The following is a 19,944-nucleotide window of genomic DNA, read 5'->3' on the forward strand; positions in this document are numbered from 1 at the left end:
TAAAAGAAAGACTTGAAAGGATCAAACTATTTCCAAGTAACTTATGATGTGCCAGAACAACATTCAAGAATATTTTAAAATATTGGATTTCCCAGGTGGCACAGGTGAATAAGAATCCACCTGTCAATGCAGGAAACATGGGTTCAATATCTGGTCTGGGAAGATTCCACTTGCCTGCCACAACTACTGAGCCTGTGTGCTGAAACTATTGAAGCACGTGTGCCTAGAACCTATGCTCCACCACAAGAGAAGCCACTACAATAAGCCCTTGCATTGCAACTGGAGAGTAGCCCCTGCTTGCTGTAACTAGAGAAAAGCCCACACAAAGCCACAAAAACCCAGCATAGCCAAAAATAAAATAAAAAGAATATTTAAAAAATAATGAACAAGGTAAAATTCAAACAAGAGAAATTTGAAAAAAATTAAACCAAGGCACATCATACTCAAATCTCTCAAAACCAGTGATAAAAAGAGAATCTAAAAACGGAGGAAAATTTTATGACATAAAAAGAGGAACAAAGATAAGGATGATATGAGAATTCTTGTCAGAAACAAAGCAAGTAACAAGACAGGAAGAACAATAATGTTGAAGTACAGAAAGAAAAATATTGTCAACCTATAATTCTATACCCAGCAAAAGTATCTTTCAAAAAAATGAATGCAAAAGAAAGACTTTTTAAGACAGACAAAAACTGAAATAATTGATCCCCAGTAGACCTGTACTATAAGAAATGTTAGAGAAAGTCCTTCAGTTTGACATAAATCATAGCAATATTTTCTTGGATCAGTCTCCTAAGGCAAAGAGGTAAAAGCAAAAAAAAAAAAAAAAAAGAGAGAGAGAGAGACCTAATCAAACTTAAAAGCTTTTGCATAGCAAAGGAAACCATCAACAAAACAAAATGACAACCTACAGAATGGAAGGAAATATTTCCAAATGATGTGAATGACAATGGGTTAATATAAAAAATATACAAACAGCCCATACAACTCAATATTTTTTTTTTAAAAAAGGTAAAACAACCCAGTCAAAAAATGAGCAGAAACCTAAACAGACATTTTCCCAAAGACAAACAGATGGCTAATAGGCACGTGAAAAAATGTTCAATATCACTGAATATAGAGAAATGTAAATCAAAACCACAATGAGGTATCAATTCACACCCATCAGAATGGCTATCATCAGTTCAGTTCAGTTCAGTCACTCAGTCGTGTCTGACTCTTTGCAACCCCATGAATCGTAGCACGCCAGGCCTCCCTGTCCATCACCATCTCCCGGAGTTCACTCAGACTCATGTCCATCGAGTTGGTGATGCCATCCAGCCATCTCATCCTCTATCATCCCCTTCTCCTCTTACCCCCAATCCCTCCCAGCATCAGAGTCTTTTCCAATGAGTCAATTCTTTGCATGAGGTGGCCAAAGTACTGGAGTTTCAGCTTTAGCATCATTCCTTCCAAAGAAATCCCAGGGCTGATCTCCTTCAGAATGGACTGGTTGGATCTCCTTGCAGTCCAAGGGACTCTCAAGAGTCTTCTCCAACACCACAGTTCAAAAGCATCAATTCTTCGGCGCTCAGCCTTCTTCACAGTCCAACTCTCACATCCATACATGACCACTGGAAAAACCATAGCCTTGACTAGAGGGACCTTTGTTGGCAAAGTAATGTCTCTGCTTTTCAATATGCTATCTAGGTTGGTCATAACTTTCCTTCCAGGGAGTAAGCGTCTTTTAATTTTATGGCTGCGGTCACCATCTGTAGTGATTTTGGAGTCCCCCAAAATAAAGTCTGACACTGTTTCCACTGTTTCCCCATCTATTTCCCATGAAGTGATGGGACCAGATGCCATGATCTTCGTTTTCTGAATGTTGAGCTTTAAGCCAACTTTTTCACTCTTCTCTTTCACTTTCATCAAGAGGCTTTTGAGTTCCTCGTCACTTTCTGCCATAAGGGTGGTGCCATCTGCATATCTGAGGTTATTGATATTTCTCCCAGCAATCTTGATTCCAGCTTGTGCTTCTCCCAGTCCAGCGTTTCTCATGATGTACTCTGCATATAAGTTAAATAAGCAGGGAGACAATATACAGCCTTGACGTACTCCTTTTCCTATTTGGAAACAGTCTGTTGTTCCATGTCCAGTTCTAACTGTTGCTTCCTGACCTGCATACAGATTTCTCAAGAGGCAGGTCAGGTGGTCTGATATTCCCATCTCTTGAAGAATTTTCCACAGTTTATTGTGATCCACACAGTCAAAGGCTTTGGTATAGTCAATAAAGCAGAAGTAGATGTTTTTCTGGAACTCTCTTGCTTTTTTGATGATCCAATGGATGTTGGCAATTTGATCTCTGGTTCCTCTGACTTTTCTAAAACCAGCTTGAACATCAGGAAGTTCACGATTCATGTATTGCTGAAGCCTGGCTTGGAGAATGTTGAGCATTACTTTACTAGCATGTGAGATGAGTGCAATTGTGCGGTAGTTTGAGCATTCTTTGGCATTGCCTTTCTTTGGGATTGGAATGAAAACTGACCTTTTCCAGTCCTGTGGCTATCATCAAAAAATCTGCAAATAACAAATGCTGGAGAGAATGTGGACAAAAGGGCATTGCAGCCACTATGGAAACTAAGTATGGAAGTTCCTTAAAAAAACTAAAAATAGAACTACCATATGACCCAGCAATTCTACCCTTGGGTATATAGCCAGAAAAAACAAAAACACTAATTTGAAAAGATACATGCCCCCAGTGTTTATAGAAGCACTATTTGCAATAGCCAGGACCAGAAAGCAACCCAAGTGCCCAATCAACAGACTACCAGATTAAGAAGATGTGGTATATGTATATATATGTATACACATATATATATGTGGAATATCACTCACTCAGCCATAAAAAAGAATGAAATGCTGCCATCTGCAGCAATGTGGATGGACCTAGAGAATATTATGCTTAGAGAAATGTCAGAGAAAGACAAATGCTGGATGATATCACTATATGTGGAATCTAAACAAAATAATACAAACAAATGTATATGTAAAACAGACTCACAGATACAGAAAAACAATGGTTACCAAAGGGGAGAAGGAAGTAGGGAGGGACAAATTAGGGATATAGGATTAATGGATTCAAAGTACCATATATAAAATAGATAAGCAACAAGGAATTATATTCATTATCTTGTAATAACCTATAATGGAGTATAATCTGCAAAAATATTAGATCACTATGTGGTGTACCTGAAACTAGCACAATTTTGTAAATCAACTATATTTCAATTAAAAAAAAAAAAGAAAACTGTCTTTCCCCCACAGGTATAATTACCTCCGTGAAGGGGCTTTTTCATCTTAGTGCTCTTGTCCCCAGCAGTGAGTGAGGTGCTAATGAGGCCAGGGAGGTGCTCAGGAGAGCCTTCCACTGTCACCACCCTGCTCCTGGTGAGCTCACTCCCGGCACACCTGGTGCTTGGGCCGCAGTCTGTTTGCCTGGAAGGAAAACAGGAGAGGGGGACGACTTGGGCCCAGTGAGTAAAGTCTGCATGTGCTATGTGCCCCTTTTCAGCAGAGGGGAGGCTTCTGGCACCAAGCTCAGCTTTGCAGCTGCAGTCTAAGTCAGTCCCAGAGGAGGGCCACAGGTGGTGCCTCTGCCTGGGGATGGGCTGGAGGCCCCCTACCTGGCTCTCAGGAACAGCTCCGGGTAACAAATCAGCAGTAGCTGAGCTCTACCCTGGTTGAAATCTTGACACTTGGTTATTTTTTCTTTTTCATGCCACAAATAATACATGTTTTTAGTAGAATAAATTAGAACATAGAGGTAAGCTAATGGAAAACTTAAACAAATACCTCCTATAATCACCACCAGACAATTACTGTTGATAACATTTTTGAGTATCTCCTCTCAGACTGGGTGAGTGTATAAAATATATATTATATATAGTACATATGTATATATTACATATGTACATGTTACATATATATACATATGCACACAAACACAAAATGGATAAGTATTATCCACATGTATTATAGGACATTTATATTATTCACAAGTTTCTGTTCCCTCAAATAACATCCAGTGAATGCCCTTGCACACAAATCTTTGTGCATGCTCTTTATAATATCCTTTGAATAAATTCCAAGAAGAAAGCTGTACCAAGGAGGTTGTACATTTTTAATAGCTAGTATACCAATTCAGAATATATCACCCCAAAATATACCACTTTGGAATTGACTATTTTGAATTAAAGGAATTTTAGAAACAGCAGGACACAGAAGGACACTCTGACCCTCTTGTGCCCTCTTGAAGGCAGAAGACAAGTCTCCCATGTGAAAGGTACCCTTCCCTGACCAGGAATGCAGAAAACATCCTTGTCATCTGAGATCGGGAATTTAGGGCTGCAAAGGCTATAGAAATAAGCCTTGTTACATCAGCACCAATTTACTAGCCCAAACTCAAATCCCTTTGTTTTGTTCAGTTCTGTCGCTCAGTCATGTCCGACTCTGCGACCCCATGAACCGCAGCACGCCAAGCCTCCCTGTCCATCACCAACTCCCGGAGTCCACCCAAATTCATATCCATCGAGTTGGTGATGCCATCCAGCCATCTCATCCTCTGTCGTCCCCTTCTCCTCCTGCCCCCAATCCCTCCCAGCATCAGAGTCTTTTCCAATGAGTCAACTCTTCGCATGAGGTGGCCAAAGTATTGGAGTTTCAGCTTTAGCATCAGTCCTTCCAATGAACACCCAGGGCTGATCTCCTTTAGGATGGACTGGTTGGATCTCCTTGCAGTCCAAGGGACTCTCAAGAGTCTTCTCCAACACCACAGTTCAAAAGCATCAATTCTTCGGTGCTCAGCTTTCTTCACAGTCCAACTTTCACATCCATACATGACCACTGGAAAAACCATAGCCTTGACTAGACAGACCTTACTGTTTGTCTAAAAGTTATCAATGTTTTTGGTCATGTTTTTGAGTCTCATATCTTTGTGGGGCTACTGTTAATATATATTTTTGCAATTAAATTTGTTTTCCTCTTATTAATCTCTCTCTTATTACAGGGGTTCTTAAGCAAGAGACTAGAAGGGTGGGGGAAAAATATTTTTCCTCCCCTACACAAGTAACTGAACTTCTGTGATAGAGGAGGACCTTGATAGAGAAGATAGAGAAGAAGGTGCAGAAGAAGAAGAAAAAGAAGATGGTGGAGGACAGGAAGAGATGGACCTCATCAACTGGAGAAGCTGCTCCTGTCCTTTCCCCCTGTTAACTTATCTTATCCATCCTTTCCCTCTCCAGGCTCCCCTCCTCTCTCTCTGCCCTTTCACCCTTTAATTCCTTCATGCTTTGCCCCTTCTGCCATTTCAGTCTGGACTTTCCCCTCTCCTGTGCTCAAATTACATACTGTTTTGACCTTTGAGCTCTCTCCATTGCTCAGCCTGCCTTCCTTTGCGCAGGCTTCCTGACCAACTGCCACGTGGTGACAAAAGGGCTGCAGCAGCCTCAGCGTCACACCCTCTTCCGTCTGTCTACTGCAGGAAAGAGAGTGTCTTCCCAGGGGCTCCTCAAGTTCTTTTGTGACCCTTTCATTGGATTGACATAGGTCACATGCTCTGAATCAATGACTGTGGTTAGAGAATGTGATATTTTGACTGGCTATCTCTGGGCCACTTGTTCCAGTCCTGGAGCTGGGGGTGAAGCCTCAGCCAGTCCACAGGAGCTAAAAGTTGGGGAGGGGGACCCTTAGATGAAAATCAAGCTCTGTTCTGGGAATCAAGGTCCATGATGGGAACATCTAACACAGGAAATAGTGAAATGCTCCTTGCATTTTATTTTGCTTTTAAAAAGGAATGATCAAAAGAATACTAAATAAATAAGAATATTAAATGGAAACAGATCTGAAGGGTACACAGTAGCCTATCTAATACTACAGTTGTTGGTTTTTTTTTTGTCTTTAAAGAAAAATCTCTCATGTGTCTTATAAACACAATGGATTTTACTTGAACTAGCTAGTCTTCCTCTTCACCCAAATTTACAGTGTTAAAAATAATTTTACTATAATGAGAACTTTTTAAATGCCAGGTCTTGAGCTTTTATTTTTATAATAATAATAATAATAATAATAATAATATTATTATTTTTAGTCCTTATAACAATTCTGAAAAGTAATCTTAATAATCCCATTTTATAGATGAATATGCTGAGGCTGAAGGCAGTAAAATACCTCTCCCAGGTGACACAATTAGTGGCTCCCACCAAGAGATTCAAGCCTAGGTTGTATATACCAGAATATCTTTCTCAGACAAGAAAACATAAAAGTTTCCTAAACTTGTGTTTAATTGAATTTTTAAGGGCTTTTAGCGCTCAAAGGGCTTTTGAGTCTCGGAAGCTGCAGCCTCAGTTTGCTTTTGAACATCCCAAAGGCCACAGGGGCAGAAATAGCATTAAGTGGAGAAGTAATCCAAAAGAAGAGTCTAAAATTTCAGATACTGTATATATGGAAAGATATACTATGCTTAGTCACTCAGTCGTGTCCCAGTCTTTGTGACCCCATGGACTGTAGCCCGCCAGGCTCCTCGGTCCGTGGGGATTCTCCAGGCAAGAATACTGGAGTGGGTTGCCATGCCCTCCTCCAGGGGATCTTCCCAACCCAGGGATTGAACCCAGGTCTCCCACATTGCCGGCAGATTCTTTACTGTCTCAGCCACCAAGGAAGCCCGAAAGATATACCACTTAGGTCTTTTCAAATGGATTAAAGGATGCCACACCTACGTTTTCCAAAAGGGCTATTTTCTTTTGGTGTGCCTGGACTGATGAGGTGTGTGTGTGGGATTCTTAGAAACATTCTGATGCCATCTCCTGGTATGGTCAAGGGCTTGGGTACTGAAATACAGGAGAAATAAGCACCCATTGAAGCACCTTATGGTCTCTTTCCCCTCTGTTCCTCCAGGGATTTCTACAGGCTAAAGTTTCCTTTTAATTTCTGCATCACATCTTTAGCACAGTTTGACTTCTTGGAACTCTTGGTCACAAGATTTCAGGTTTGAAGTGATAGCTTTTGTTACTACCTTATCTGCTACCAGAGTCCCTTTTCTGTTACAGAAATTGGGAGCAGGAAAGTTGATGCTTTCCCCAACAGGTGAGTCACTAAGAAAATGTTTGAGTTCTCAAAACGTGATGGTTCTACTCCAAGCTGGTGAATTTCATGAGCAAACAAAACTCTGTTTGTAACCCTATCAGATAAGAATAAGCTGCAGTGTGTTTTCTGTTTGGTACAGGAAATAGGAGGTGGGTGATTCCACTTTGTGGAATTTGGCAATCTTCTCTTTGGTCAGTATCTCTTATTTTGATACTCATATTTTAACGAAAAGAAAAGAGGTCTTTTAAAAGACTATGAAACCCATATTTTGAATGGAGATAGGTAAGGAAGGAAGCGTGGGATGTGTCCAGAGGGCAGACAGTTCATGTCTTTGGCTGGAGCAAAGGGTATGTGGCGGTCAGGAGAGTCAGCACCAGTTCAGGGAGGACCTTCAAGGCTCAGCTGAGGAGGTTAGGCTTTATTCTCAAAACAGTGGGAGCTACTGAGGTTCTGATGAGAACTGTATTTTAGGGAGACTAGTGTATTAACCATGTGTGAAATGGAGTAGAAGATAGATAGTAGACACAGGGAAACCTGAGAGAGGTCCACTATCGTCTCCCAGGCTAAAGAAGGGAAGCAGGGAATGCAAAAGATGTCATGGGGGTAGGGTGAGGTGGCAGAGCTATAGCAGAGATAAAAATTACAGAGTCAGAATATATATGGAGGGCAAAGATGGTGCCAATATTTCTGCACTGGGTGAGTGGGAAGATGGTGGTGACATGGAGAGATGTGGAGAGAATATACGGCAGGGGGAGCATAGGTTTGAAAGAAAAGATCATGAGTCTCCTTTGGGACGCACTGAGTTTGAGGTGTTAATGGGACATGCAGGTGGAGATCAGAAGATGACAAGGCCTTGGAGGCTTAAGCTATTAGCTAAGCTTTTGGTCCAAGCTTCAGCTTAAATGAGCTATCTGAATTAAGGAGTTGGTTGAAGCAGTAACATTGGATGAGAACATGGAAGGAACCAAGCGAGCAACCAAAGCTAAGGGGCACCAGGCAGGTCCTTGAAGACCCTGCCTCAGGGAGCAGTTGGAGAAGGGCTTAGATAAATTGTTGAACAGGAAGAGAGCAGGGGTCTGGAAAGCTGACGAAAGAGATTTAGGAGGGAAGTGGTCAGTACTATCCACTTTGGCAAAGGGGCTGAGAAGGTGGAGGATGGAAGCTGGTGATCTTTGAGAGGACAATTAAGAACAGAAGTGTGAGTCAAAGCACAAAAAACACGCTGAAAATGACATTGGGTGTAATTAATGTGACTGTAGTAGTATAATGTAATTGAAATATAACATTTAGTTAAATTGATAACATAAATAGTTTCTAAGTGTTTACTATGCATGTGTGCATGCAGAGTCACTGAGTTGTGCTTGATTCTCTGTGACCCTGTGAACTGTAGCCCGCCAGGCTTTTCTGGCCATGGAATTCTCCAGGCAAGAACACTGGAGTGGATTGCCAGTTCCTCCTCCAGGGGATCTTCCCACCCCAGGGATTGAACCTGCATCTCCTGTGTCTCCTGCATTGGCAGGCGGATCCTTTACCACTGGGCCATCTCAGAAGCCCAAGTGTTTCCTATACACTCAGAAATTAAATTTAAATGTAATAGTACATTTAAATATGGCTTACATGGCAAATTTTATGTCATATTTTACCACAAAAAAGTAGGAGAAAAATTTAAACATTTCAAAAGTTGTATTATTCTCTACATTTTCCTATGCTTGAAATATATCATAATAAATTGCTTTTAAAAAGTAAGTGGAGAAAAAATTAAGTGGTAAGTCAGAAATGGATGTAGCAAATACAGAGTACTCTCTAGAGGAGTTTGAGAGCTGAGTGAAGGAAAAAAGGATGGATGACAGGGCTTGACAAGGATAATGGGATAAAAAGAATTTATTTTTCTTTTGATGAGGCAACTTGGACATGTTTCTAGATTTAGTACGAGGATCCAGAGGCAGGGAGAGAGCGAAGATGAGGGTGGGGATGGGCATGGAGTGGGATGAGTGGTGATACTCCAGAAGATATGTCCACGTCCCAACTCTTAGAACTATGAATGTGACCTTATTTGGAAAGAGGGTCTTTGCAGATGTAATTAGAGGATCTTAAATTTAATCTGGATTATCCCAGTGCATCATAATCCAATGACAAGTGCCTTTATAAGAGACAGAAGAGAAGACACAGAGAGAATAGGAGAAAGCCATGTGAAGACAAAGGCAGAGATGGGGGTGATGCAGCATCTGCCAAGGAGTGCCTGGTGTCACCAGAAGCTAGAGAGGCAAAGAAGGAGTCTTCCCTAAAACTCCTGGAGGCAGCATGGCCATGCCCACAGCTTGATATCAGACTTCTGCCCTCTGGAACTATGAGAGAATACATATCTATTGTGTTCAGCCATCATGTTTGTGATTATTTGTTACACAGCCTAGAACAGTAATATAGGGGTGGGGAGGGCCTTTGGCCATAGTCTGGTCCTGAAGCAGACCTGGGGCTGGGTCTCAGGCATTATAGTGTTCTACGCCCACCCCGGGGGCAGCGCAGCTAGGTGCTCGGTGATTAGTAAAGAACCTTTGGGCTCATATAAACAGCACAGGATTTCATTCGCAGAAGTAATTTTCTTTTGTCTTCACATTTTCTTCTCTCTTTCCCATTCAATCTTAGGAAAAATCAACAAAGATTTCACAGTACTAAAGTCTTTCTCTTGCACCTTCCATCTTTTCAGCTGTGACAGTGGACCCAGAATGGCCCCATGGATTTCTAGGGGAAACCTTTTCTGGAAGCTTACACCTCACACTCCTTCGCACAGACCAAGTGACATGGGGGCTTGTGATCGAGCTGGGCGGCAGGTGGTGAAGGGGAGAGCTCCGGGGAGGCCTGGAGACAAGCCTTCCCCTCATAACTGCTGTGTATATTAGCTGCTGACAGACCATCCCAATCCTTCCAAATTCCAGTGACAGAGAGGGCTTCATTGAGCTACTTAACAACCAGAGAGACCTGACTGTCCCTTTAGTCAACTCTCTTTGGTGTTTGAATGAGCCGTTTATTCCTAGCCCAGCAAAAGCTGATGGATATGGTGGAAAAGCCTTTCCCAGGGAGAAACTAGAAGACAGAAGCTTATAAGTTACCTGAGGACAGGAGAGACTGTGCCACACACGTGAGCCTTGCACGCTGGAGTCCCATGCACACAACAGATGCCCAGCAATGTCCTTTGTTTTTCCATCTATACAAGAAACTTCACTTTTTTAAACTTAACCCATATTTCACTCTACTTCCCACATGGACTATTTCATCATTACAAAACTACCAAAGTAATTTAACAATTTTTTTTTTTAAAAAGCAGGCTTTACTGAAGAGCTTCTGGCTAAGACCTTTGAATCTGTGCCCTTGAGGGGCTCCAGGGCAGGACTCCAGCAGGGTGGTGTAAGACTTACTGTCCTGACGTGGGTGGCAGTTGTTAGAACAGGGACTGTTTCATTTTATTAACAGAGTGAAGCATGTTGTCAGCAGGCGGCAATAGCCACAGTAAAAGATGCAACCAAATCTGACTCTGATCCATCTTGCTCTAGCCACAGGCAAACTCTTCCCCTTTATGGATTCTCCAGGAGAAAGATGAGAATCAGACCAGGAGAGCCCCCTCGAAGAGGAATTACGTTGAAGTCAATCTACTGCGATCCAAACATTCTGTCACCCTAAAACTGCCCCTAGCACTGTTTTCTAAAAGCAGAATGCAGTATCCAGAGGGGTGTCTTGGATTCCACCCAAGAGATTTAGTTTTTGAAGAGCCTAAAAGATTCCCAGCATATCTGTAGGATGAGTATGAGAGCCAGATTCCAGAGGGTTATATTGTCCGTGGGTGCTACCCTGCTTAACAAGAATTTAAACGTTCTTAACAAGAAATAAACGTTCGTTCAACTGAAGTAGATGTATCTAAGAGGCAAACCTTTCTTAAACCCCACTAATGTACAACCTCAATCCACAACTGGATTCAATTACCGCGTGGAAAGAAAGGCATTTTCTCATAAAGCTGCTCTGTTTCCGCGCCTGGCTGCGAGCAGGGTCAGCCATGACAAAGACAAGCCTGTGCGTTGTTTTTGGTTGTTTTTCTTTGCAAGCTCTTTCGCTGGTACTGCCAGGCCCCAAGCTGTTTGGATCAGTTATGTGGGGGCAAGTTTACTTGTTTTGGCTTTCAGCCTTTCTGTCCAGTGTTGAAGATAGAAGAGCAAGCTTGTGACCTATTGATCAGTGGAACTGATGGGCTCCCCAGCAGGACGCAGTGGTTACACCATGCCCACGTGCCCCTCAGGGGCAGCACTTGTGAGGAAGGTCAAAATTCTAAGGAAGGAGTGTGGGGAGACTGGAGGGGACCTGGAGGGGTCTAGCATAAAGGGGTCTGACTGCTACTGTTCGCAATTTTTTTTTCAAATATTAATAATAATATATAACATATAGAGTGCTTGCTATGTGCTACTCCCTCCTAAGAGCTTTACATATAGTAACTCACTCAATCCTCCCAACAAACCTCTGAAGTACTATCATTATATGCACTTTACAGATGGGGAAATTGAGTCACAGAGAGGTGACATGATTTTCCCAAGGTTACACAGTAAATGGCTCAGAGCCCAGACCCTTGATCACTACGTTGTCAAAGAGGAAGTTGCAGAAACTTAAAAACCATCATTGGTATTTATTTAGCTACTAAGCACATATGCAGCATTCTTAATTCAGTCTTTACTTCAATACACTCAAAGGTATTTTGTATTGCTATATGCACGTTTTAAATCATAAGACCCAGAAGACCCATGTGGCCCAGCCTGCCTTGGGGCAGAGAAGAAATGATTCTTATGGAAAGCCAGTGAGCTTTCCTAAGAGATACTGCACCCAAAGGAGGTGAAGGCCACTCACTCAGCTGTCTTATCAGCAGCTCAAGCTTCTTGCATGAACTTGGCTCTCTGATAGGAAAATCTGGGACTTCTGACTGGGAATGAACACGGGTACAGTCCAAGTTTCCAACCATCAGCTTAGTTCATTATGACTGGTATCATTCTGTTGCCTCTTGGTTCCAAATTGACTCTTCATTACTTGCTTGACAATAGTGGAAAAGCAGTTCTCTTTGACAGCTAATGTGGTGTTAAGTTGTGTCGGCAAAGGGTCTTGAAGGGACACTGTGAGAAGTGGCTTTCTTCCAGGTTCTAGTACACGGGGTCATTAGGAACATGCAGTGGGCATGGCTTTTCCTGCAATGCCAGGTAGCCACAGCAGTAGTGTCTTCCTGTGGGCAGCTTCTCTGGGCATCTCCCCGTGAATGACTTCTGTTGGAACCTCCACTGGAAGCTTCATAATAGAATGCTCAAATGGGCACCCCATTGGGTAGCTTTGCAGTGAGTCTGGGGCCCGGTACCCCATTCTACGGATGGCTTCCTCAGCACTCCAGAGAACAGGTTCTGCAATGCTTCACCAATATGGCCCCTGATGAACTTTTCTACCATCCAGGGAACACACCTGGACAGGCATACCCTCTCCAATGAGGAGGTACAGACCTCGACCCTGAGAGGAGGTGACCTCTTCCTGAATGTTCTGTCTCAGCCCTAGGGATGATAGCTGCTCCCTGTGCTTCTATTCCTGTTTTCCTTTAGTGCTACCTTTACCTCTTCCAATGCTGAGCCAAACTCATGGTTACTCCAATTCCCTTTCAATAATTCTTTATGGTTAACTTTCTTTGTAGAAGTTGCTGTGTGATTTCTGTCTCCTGTTTGGACTGTAGTATTAATACATTCACTGTATTTTTTAGTCCACCCTTTAAAATAAAAATGTAACCTCCTTTAAGAAGCACAGAAGAAACAAAAACATAAAAACACTTGCACAGTAAATACTAATGTTTAAGTAAGATATTTACTGCTAAGTTACAAAGCTCTGTATCCTCTTTCAACTCTTAGTTCTATATCTGCATGATTCTTGAAAGTGAAAGTGAAGTTGCTCAGTCGTGTCCGACTCTTTGCGACCCCATGGACTGTAGCCTATCAGGCTCCTCTGTCCATGGGATTTTCCAGGCAATAGTACTGGAGTGGATTGCCATTTCCTTCTCCAGGGGATCTTCCCGACCCAGGGATTGAACCCGGGTCTCCCGCATTGTAGACAGATGCTTTACCGTCTGAGCCACCAGGGAAGTCCCTGATTTTTACATAGTTGCAATCCTTGAACACAACCAAATCTGTGTTCTATGTTTACCAGTTTGACATTAAACAGTTTTGTGCAGTCCCATGTAGCCACTGTCCACATACTCTTGTGTTTATTATCAGTCATGGCAATATAATATTTCATCTTTTTATATGCTAAAATTTGTTCAGCGTGTTCCCGATCATTGGACACTTGGGTTGGTTCCTGCTTTTCCATGTTACAAAAAGTACAGAAATACAAAAATACAGAAATATCTTTGTGCAAGTTGCATCAATGTTATGTAATTTTCCCCCCTGTCTCTCCCTTTCTCCTTTCTCTAACAGCTGGGCTCACACATTTTCCCACTGGTAGACAACAGATTACAGGAACAGAGGAGAGAAATACGGGGGAATATCTGCTCATGAAGGAGGATGGAGCTTTTACTGAAGTAAAGGCTTCAGGAAGCAACAGATGCTTGGCTTACTCAGGGAGCAACTCCTGCCAGCAGGAGACCTGGGTCTCAGTGACAAGGGGCAATAGCTGGTTGGCGTGGGACACATGGAGAAGAAAGTCCTTCCAGAGACCAAGGCTGCCTTTTTCTGGGGTCTCTCATATTGTATCTTGTGACTAATGCATTAGTCATACTGAACACGTGGAAACTACACAATATATACTAGAAAAACATTTTAGTTCTCAAGAATAGCCTCAAAATCAGACAATACTTGAAGTAATTGAGAGTGGGAAGCACAGTGCGATTACTGCTCTCTGACATTTTAAACCACCAATAACTCAATTGTTTCCTGAATTCCCAGAGAGTCAAGGAACACGAAAAACCCTCTTTGTCATACAGCTAAGTAAATGTTAACCTCATACTTAAATCTTTATTTTTCCTCACAAAAAAGCATTCCTGGAAGGGTGCCCCCAAAGGAGCTTAGGCATAAGTGCTCACCATATGAGGTTCATATATAATGCTTATCTGAAGATGATTTCATGTCCATTCTTAAAAAATACTTTTGCTGTACATGCATTTCTCAGTTATATTCTCTTGTCACTTTGAAGATACTGTTCTAGTTTTCTGGGTTTTGTTGCTGTACAAAGGTGTTGGCTGACACCCAAATTATTTCTTTGTAGATGATTTGTCCTTTTTTTTTCCGTTTCTTGCCTTTAAGATCTTCCTTTTTGAGCTTAGCATGCTGCAATTTTACTACAATGTGCCTGGGTATAGATTTTAAACATTGATCCTGCAAGGTATACATGATACTTTCTGTGGATTGATACTGCTCACCAGCGGAGCTTCTTGTCCTTTATCCCTTTGGATATTGCCTGGTCATCTATTCTCTCTAGTCTTTTCTGGGACTCTCATGATCAATATATTAAATCTCAGTCTCTCTTCCAAGTCAACCCCTCTTTCATATCTTCTATCTTCCTGTCTCTCTGTACTATATTCTGAGCAATTTCTTCAGACACGCTAGTCAACTGATTCTCTTTTGAACTGTGTCTTTGTTGCTATTTAGTTAGACTCTTTTGCAGCCCCATGGACTGTAGCCTGCCAGGCTCCTCTGTCCCGGGGATTTCCCAGGCAAGAATACTGGAGTGGGTGGCCTACTGTTTAATCCAGCCATTGAGTTCCTAATTTCTACAATTATATTTTTCATTTATAAATGTTTTACTTGGCTCTTTTTCAAATCTGCTTGGGAAAGACAAATTCCACAGTCTCTCTGTACTTGAACACACTTAATGATTCCATCCTGTTTTTTTTTAAATCATGTGCAGTATTTTAAACTTTGCATTTAATAATTCCAATACCAAAATCCTAGGAGTGTAAATGCATTGCTTGTTGCTTCGGCTTTGTCTTTCCTGTGGGCTCTTTTCCTTGGTGTTTGGCCGTCTTTGATTTGAAACTCACTTTGCTCCACCTGTGGGCCTCCTAAGAGCCTCCCTTGGAGGAGTTGACTCCAGCAGAGGTCTCCCTTTGCTTCCTCCAAGACCTAGAGGCCAAGCAGCCCCCTTTCAAGGGTTAGGGCTTAAAGCAGGAGACTTAGTTTGACCTTTGACCCTTGTGATGGGCCTAAGGCTTAGTGTTTATTTTGCCATGTGCTTCCCACCTCTTGCTTAAGCATGATCGCAGCTCATGGCTCACTTCTTTGGACCCTCAAGAGTTTCTTTGCTATCTGCAAGCTCAGCAGCACACATTAAAACCATGCTGTATTCAGGATCTAATTGTATTGTGGCAGGAGGGTCTTCAGAGGATTGACTCTGCTGTAATGCTGGGAATGGGTGGCATGTATTCATAATATTCAGGGCATTCAGACACAGCAGCACAATATGCACAGGCTGCAGGAGACCTGGTTTGCACTTCAAAATTTTAAGATACTACAAAAGATATAAAAGAAAATCTCAAAGCTCTCTGTGCCTTCATATATATGTACATATGTGTATACATACATATATGTATAACACACACATATACTTTTGTATATATAATAAAAAAGAGACCAGTGAAGAGCTGATACCTGAAGTATTTGACTTCCTTTACGGAGCTGAAATTGGTATTCAGAGTGGGGTAAATAGAGGCCCCAAGAGGGAATCAGTAAGACCTTATCTTTGAGTCTCTATTTATAAACCAGATCTTGCTCTACTGGTATTTTATCCCTTTGGCTTCATAATTATAAGACTTAGCTAGTAATTTTCATATGAATATCCCTTTTGAAAGTTCCCTATAATTTCCTTATTTACAAGATGGGTGCTCATTAGAGTCCTCCTGGCTCTATTGGGTGACTTTTATCCGTAGACAACAAACGGATGGACCATGTCATTTTCTCTGCTCGACGATCTTGTAGTGAAGAATGCTGAACTCAAACAACAGCTTAAAGAGATGCACCTTGCTTCCTACTTCTGCATGCAAAATTAATGTTTTTCCCTTTCAATAGGCACTTTCTCAGAAGGTTTTGAGAGGGCTGGTTTCTGCTTTCATCACTAAAGTCTCCTCTGTTTGGGGGCAAATGGATACTTGTATATGTATGGCTGAATTCCTTTGCTGTCCACCGGAGACTATCACAACATTGTTTATCAGCCATACTCCAGGACAAAAATAAAAAAAATTAATAAAATCCCTCTGATGTGCATCCACCCTCCCCCTGGTACAGCAGAGTCTGCCTGGCTCTGCCTCTGCCCAGCTCTGCAGCTCTCTACTGAACTTTGTAGTCTTTAGTCTTCCAATGGAGAAGGAAATGGCAACCCACTCCAGTGTTCTTGCCTGGAGAATCCCAGGGACGGGGGAGCCTGGTGGGCTGCCGTCTATGGGGTCGCACAGTCGGACATGACTGAAGCGACTTAGCAGCAGCAGCAGCAGCAGCAGTCTGTCTTCCAAGCAGAATGATCTGAAACAAGGCTTGCTTCTGGGTTGGGAATTAGTTGAAAATCTGGGCTCCGAACAAAATCCACATTTAAAAGAGTGCGTCTTTTCTTTTATTGGCTTTTGCTCTAAAAAGCAAAGGCTGAAAAACAGCTGTTAGCTGTTTATACAGTATTTTTTATTTAAGTGTTAGACAATAGCTGTTTTCTTCTCCACTTAGAATGGCACATTTTTTTCTCAGGCCATTTAAGTCTTCTCTCCCTGTGGTCACAAGTATTGGTATGCACCTCCACCCTCTCCCTAGGTTTCTGGAGGAGATTAAGCTTTTACGTTTTGTTTTTTATTTTTCCTTCAGTTTCTGTTTTTTTGTTTTGAAGTCTGACTTGGGTTTCTCAGGATAGATGGCTGAGTTTGGTTATCAGGTCAGAATGTTGCAGGCCACTTTTGGGGTCAACTTGACACAGGTATTCACAGCAGACACTATAGAGAAAATTTCTTTAGTTTCAGAGTGTTTGTGGCTAGATCACATGAGCAGAATTAGACATGGACTTACTGATGATCATCTATTCTTGAGCCCTAAATATTGCTGGATGATTTCCTCTGTGTGTAATTCAGAAGATGATTCCTGCCATTCTCCACTTTCTTGGACATTTTCTAGGGATACCATCCTTCATCATCACCCCCACTATCCAGAGCTAAGCATCACACCATGGGCCAGGCTACATCTAACCCAGTTTCCAGAACTGGGAAATTCTTACAAGGCATCATCCAAGAAGCACTGCAAGCTGGTTGAAATAAAGATGCCAATGGATGAAAGACAATCTTCATACACTTCATTAGGACACCAGGTATTTGCAAATCCGTAATGATACTGCCACCTCCAGTCCCTTAAAAATCCCCTAAAGTTACTCCTCAATCTCACTTTCTGTCACATATAATTAATATTTGCTCTTAATTAATAAGGAATAACACATTATGATCTTTTTCTCTTAAAATAAGTGGTCCAAAATCAGATATTAGAAAAAAGTCCCCATGTATACAACACCAAATACTAGGCTTGTAAGTCATTATTTCAAAAACAGGATTTGTGATAAATAATATCCCCCTTTGGGAGATGTAAGTTTTTGATATATTAAAGACTCTGAGAAGTCCTGTAGCAAAGAAACTTTATGAAGCTGTTTTCATGGGACAACTCTTAACCTCTCTCAGGACATCCACTGGGAAGAACGGGTTGTGAAGTCTGTCTTGAAGTTCATGTTGTCGGCATCCTCACATTCTGCTTGGCAGCTCAGGCCTAGGAGCCCCTGGGAATCCTGATCTCAGCCACCCTATTCTACTGCTGCCAGCTCTCAGCAAACCTCATCAACTCCCTTTGCTTATGGGGCAGGTTCAGATCAGAACCAATGCCCAATAATGATATCAGTCAGACTCCCAATGACTTCCTCAGAGGCTTGAACTAAGAGGAGAGAAGTACCCAGGGTTGACTAGAATCGGCCCCTCTCCACTGCTGTCTTCACCTGCCCTCTTCCGTATTGGGGGCGCTTCTCCCACGCAGTACATCTGCTTCCATTATTAACCACTGTATGGTTTGCCTGCCGCCTTGTCCTAGGTGGCGGACAGAGCTGTGATTGGTGCGAAAGAGAAGGATGAACCACAGCACCCTTACAGAAAGGGACAGGCATTCCCAAAATACAGGAGTATGGGCATTTACCCTGGACCACATTAAGGATGGCATGGAACATGAATTCTAGATTGAAAAGGGCCTGGCAACCACAAAGAAACACATGTGACTTTGCAAAGGGGGAAATGCAGACAGTGACTAGGAACACTGCCTTACACCCCCACAGGTGCCAACTTCCTGAGTGCGGAGGCATCCATTTCAGTCCGGACATCAGAAACCTTTGTAAAATCATGTGCCAAGGTTCTGCCCGCTCTCCCTGCATCCAGGCGCAGGTTAGGGGGAGCGGAGGGGCAAGATGGAAGAGGAGGGAATAAGCACATTCTCACATGCCACTGTGACTTCTCACAGGAGAGTGACTTTCATCTGTCAATGAAATCTGCCTGTATCATGCTTGCCATGCACGCATGCCACAGGTTGCATGCAGTGTTGGGCAACAGGTTTATTGAGTTACACTCATGCCCACATCCAGTGTACATGCCAGGAGAAAATGAAAAGCTAGAAACTGTTTGCGTAACAATAATTAGTTTCATAGCTAAGTTATACACAATAGTGCTTTCAGCTATTTTGTTACCAATCTGCCCCCAGGAGCAAGTAAGGCTGATAAAATGTTTATGGGCTAGTAAATTTTTTTCTACTAATTTGCAAAGCTATAATAAAACCCATGAACTTGATGGCCTGCAGGAAACGTAACAAAAACTGGGAATGTACAGTAATTTGGAGCTAGAAGGCCTCTTAAGGTCCTACAGGAAATGACTCCCAGAAAGGAGATGAATCACAGTATTTTAAACAGAGAAGAATGATGCTAAGTTTGTGCTTAACCAGTTACAGCCTGGGAAAAGACCTTCCAGAAACAAATGGTGGAAGCTTCCTGCTTTCAATTATTCTTGCTTTAAAGAACAAAATTAATTGAAATATACAAAAAACGATCTTCAAATGAAAACAATGAATGGAGCACAGTTTATCCTGCCTTGTAGTACTAACTTTTAGGACTGCAAGTTTTTTTTTTTCTGCAATATACGCAGTCACACTGCGCCCTCTTGTGGCAGAAAAATGATTACAACCAGAATATAGAAGACACACCCTGCTGTATTTTACACTGTTAATGACCAGATTTATCTGGGAAACTGTTCAAGGGAAAAGACAGTTTGCAGAAGGTGGTTGACAAGAGAGTCACTGCTGGGGCACCTGAGAGCATGGACATTTGAGTGGGACTGTTCTTGCACAAGGGGAGCTGCAGTTGAAAGGAATCCTAACGTTTTCACAGATGCAAGGAAAAACTCATCACAGAAAACTGAGTTTTAATTTTGTTTGATATTAAAGGCTTAACCATTTTAACATTTTACAGCTAGACCATCTATAAATAACAATAATTGCTACCATGTAGCAAATGTGACAGGCAGTTTATACACATCACCTCATTTCGTCTCAAAACTATGAGGTTATATAGGGAAACTGGAGCTTGGAGATAGGAAGTAATTGTTGTGTGTTTACCCAGTTAGTAAATGGCAGAGCTGGGATTTGAATGAATCTTCCCGATTCCATAAGCCTGCACATTTTCCACTGTGCTGACTTGACTCTAACCAAATACTTTTTGAGTACTTAATACATGTGAGACACTGCTGCTGGGTGCCCTGGGACTTACTCCCCATTCTTC

General features: G+C 42.1%; 1 long non-coding RNA gene across 2 annotated transcripts in view; it reads right to left on the minus strand.

Annotated features, from left to right (window-relative positions):
- The window catches only part of LOC129619814 (uncharacterized), a 95,197-nt gene that overhangs the window by 54,279 nt on the left and 20,974 nt on the right, over positions 1–19,944 (minus strand). The window contains exon 2 of one of the 2 annotated variants that reach the window (XR_008698165.1): positions 3,314–3,474. The exons of the other annotated variant lie outside the window; for it this stretch is intronic. This is a non-coding gene — a long non-coding RNA (uncharacterized LOC129619814). The remainder of the gene's footprint in view (positions 1–3,313; positions 3,475–19,944) is intronic. 2 annotated transcript variants of the gene reach the window in all.

The sequence above is a fragment of the Bubalus kerabau genome, chromosome 9 (genome assembly GCF_029407905.1).
Source record: "Bubalus kerabau isolate K-KA32 ecotype Philippines breed swamp buffalo chromosome 9, PCC_UOA_SB_1v2, whole genome shotgun sequence".
Taxonomy (NCBI): domain Eukaryota; kingdom Metazoa; phylum Chordata; class Mammalia; order Artiodactyla; family Bovidae; genus Bubalus; species Bubalus kerabau.